Raw genomic sequence first — 3506 nt, forward strand, 5'->3', positions numbered from 1 at the left:
GTCCCACCATGGCTATTTCGGGCCTGACCTCGAGGGGGTTTGGTGGTGCGGGGTGGGCAGGGAGCTGGAACGGCACTGGCTGATCCTCGCCAGGACCCCCTCCCCATCGTATCTCATTCCCCATCACCCCTGAGAACGGCGTGTTCCCACAGCTTTCGGGATGTTTCCCAGCGAAACATGAGCCGGAGCTGGGCTAGCAGATGGCCCTTCTCTAAGACAGCTCTAGAAAAAGCCACATTCCAGTCTTTTCACGCTGGTGCGAGCTTGAAACAACAAGGTTATCCCGGGGGGGAGCAGGTTGAGGGGATAAAACAGCATCTGAGACCTCGGGGTGTAAGACTCTTTCCTTTTTTTTTTTTTTTTTCAGCCCAGGGATCTGCAAAGCCTCCAGCCAAGACCTGTACCTCAATCGCTGTCTCCAAGAATCCCTTTGGAAGGGCGCACGGGCCATGGATGGACTCGCTAAAAATAAATCCTGATCTCCCACGCCTCCCTGATGCTTCCAGGGAAGCTGTTTGTACCTCCTGGTCCTTCCTCGGCTTCTATTTGGGGAAGAAAAATACAGGTTGGGGTCTCGCCTCGAAGCGCCCATCCTGAGCACGACCTCGGCTGGTGCGTTGGACCTCCTGCCGCGGTGAGGATGCTGCAGGGGTCAGGAGGGGAATGGGCCACAATTGGGAGGTTTTTTTGGGGCGTTGAGTTGGGTTTAAAGTAGAAAAAGGTGGTGTTGGAAGTGCTAAGCTTGAGCTGATGAAATGGAGGAGGTGGTGGTGGTGGGATCATTCCCCCGCCAAGTCAAGCCCGTTGGGAAGAGCGCTAATGTCTCCAGAGTGCTCGGAGCCGCTGACGGCTGGAGTGCTTCCTTGAGAGGGCTGAGAGCATAAATGGTTTTAATGCTCTTGGAGGGCTCGGTGGTTCTCTTCCCCTGATGGCTGGAGACCGCTCGGTGCTCCCAAAGCAAAGACGCACGCGAGCGAGGCGGTTTCTCCCAACCCACAGCCATGGGATGGCGGAGAATTGAGCGCGCGACGCTGCTCTGAGCTGTTTCACCTACCGAATGGCGGCCATCTGAGCTGCGAGTTCCCCGGGGGAGATGTCACCATCCTGCTTATCTGGGCAGCTGGGACTCGCTCCTGCCCCCTCCTTGCACCTCCATCCCATGATGGGGACCTTGTGCCACCGAGATGGGCTCTTTTTTTCCCCTGGAGTGAAGCAGCAGGAGGAATCACGGTGATCAAATTGGCGTCTGCGTGAAGGTTCGCGCCCTGGTCTTCAGCTCCCAAAACGCTTCTGAAGGTTTCCTCTTGCCTCAATTAAAACCCTGCCAGGTTCCGCTGAGGGGAAATGGGAACGATGTCATCCTTAAGTAGCCTGCTTAATTTCCTTCCCGCCCTCCTGCAAGCACGTTACCCAACCACCGCTAATGACAGCATCATCAAAGGCTAATTTTCGCATCATCTAAGCTCGGGCGCAGTTCATCCATGCGGCGTTTTCCCAGCTGTGCCAGAGGCGCACGTGCGGCAGGTCCGGAGGTGCCGCCTCCATCCTCGGGATAACGTGGCACAGCCCAACCCGAGGGCTGACATCTTCCCTCGTTCCCTCCAGCCCCAAATTAAATACCAATTTCCCGGGCTCTGTCGGGAATGGGGTTGATTCAGAGGGCAGCGTGAGGCTTATTTATTCTGGCAGCCGGTGGATTTTTGGCGCTGGGAAATGAAAGGTGGCCTTTGACAGCTGGAGCTCTGCCTCTGCGTCACGAGCGCAGGCTTTGGGTCTGGAAAGAATAGGACCGGTGAGGAGAGCTGGATGTTTTGGCCAAAGGTGGGTTCCCTGCTGTCCTCAGCTCTGTTTTTCCGTGGAAAAGTCCTTTCCCTGAGGGAATGGCCCTTCATGGGTGCAGTGAGAGGCAGTGATTTGCTTGGGGCTGCCGAGTTGCATCTAAATCTCCACCGTTACGAGATAAAACAGACTCAGAGCATCAGTGCGTACAAAGAGAGGACACCGCCTCCGGGAGCAGAAACAGGATTTGGGGAGAGATCTTATAGCGCGGAGACCGAGGCCAAGGATGCACCGGAGGATCTCTGTGCCCTACAGCTGCTGCTTGGGACTGGGAGAGGTGTAAGGAGCGGGAAAACCATCCCATTTCCATCCTTATCCAGCACAAGCAGCAGCATTTGAGGGTGCCACCGAGCTCCTGGTTCTCCTGCACCATGCAGGGCTCTTCCAAGCCTGGTCCCTGCTGGCTGGGGAGAGGGTAGAAGACCTTGGCAAGGTGGACCATCAGAGCCTGGGTGGTGTCCACGCATCCGAGGCTTGCGGCTGTCTTCCCAACAGCCTTTTTTTGAGTAGGAAAAGCTAAACTGCTGGAATACTGACTTTTTGGTAGGGCAGTAGAGTGCCTGGAGATGTTCTGGTGGCAACAAAGCCCTTCCAGGGCCGTTGTGCATCTATATAATGATCACTTTGCTAAGATCAGGGTGGACATTGCCCGAATATTTGTGGTGGTGGTGGTGGGGAAACCCCTGCGACTGGTATTTCAGCCCTTTCCCCGGTCCCTCAGCTTTCCCAGGGAGCACCTTTGGGGTCCAACAAGCAGCACTTCCCATTTAAAAACAAATCCCAGGGGAGGGAGGGAAGGGGGAACCTGCAGGTCACTCTGTTCAGCATTGCCACAAGATTTTTGGCTAAAAATTAAGCTGAATCTTCAACATTCATTAATTTTCCTTTGCTGTCACGTGTGGACTCTGTGTGTATTTGTCTGGCTTATATATTTTTTTTTATAAGCTGTTGTCTCCTGGACTAAGTGTAGCCGGTGGGAAGGATGTGTTGGCCAAGGAGTAGAGGGATAAGCTGCCAGTTCCTCCCAGCTGCCTGCTCCCAGTGGGACTGGTTCCTCCTGCCCTCACCCCTGGGGCGAAGCATCCCCCAGTTTGCACTCCCAAGATGTTTCACCACCCATTCCCACCTCCTCTGGGCTTCACCCCCCTCCCCCCGGCTGCTGTGGGACCATCACTCTGCACCCACGGCGCTTTCTGGTTGAGCTCCCGGGCAGGATCTGGCCACCTCCGAGGGGCTGTGGGGAGGATGCTCCGGTGGGGGTGTCCCCAAACCAGGCGGGGGACACTTGTCCCTAAGTTTTGCACCAAAGCCAGACTTTCCCGTCTCTATTTCCACCCCTCCCAGTTTGCACTGGGAAGGGGGGGGGGGGGGGGGGAAAAAAAGGGCTGTGGGGAGGATGCTCCGGTGGGGGTGTCCCCAAACCAGGCGGGGGACACTTGTCCCTAAGTTTTGCACCAAAGCCAGACTTTCCCGTCTCTATTTCCACCCCTCCCAATTTGCACTGGGAAGGGGGGGGCTCAACTGATTTACACCAGTAGGGAGCTGGTTTTAATTTATCCGGAGATGTTTGCATCCCTCGGAGGGGACACGGCAGCATCTCAGGTCCCCGAAATCTCAGCACTGGGGATGGGGGGGTGGGTGTGGGTGGAGGGAGCAGCTGGGGAAGG

This window comes from Charadrius vociferus, unplaced genomic scaffold (assembly GCF_000708025.1).
Source record: "Charadrius vociferus isolate BGI_N301 unplaced genomic scaffold, ASM70802v2 scaffold933, whole genome shotgun sequence".
In the NCBI taxonomy this organism is placed as follows: Eukaryota; Metazoa; Chordata; class Aves; order Charadriiformes; family Charadriidae; genus Charadrius; species Charadrius vociferus.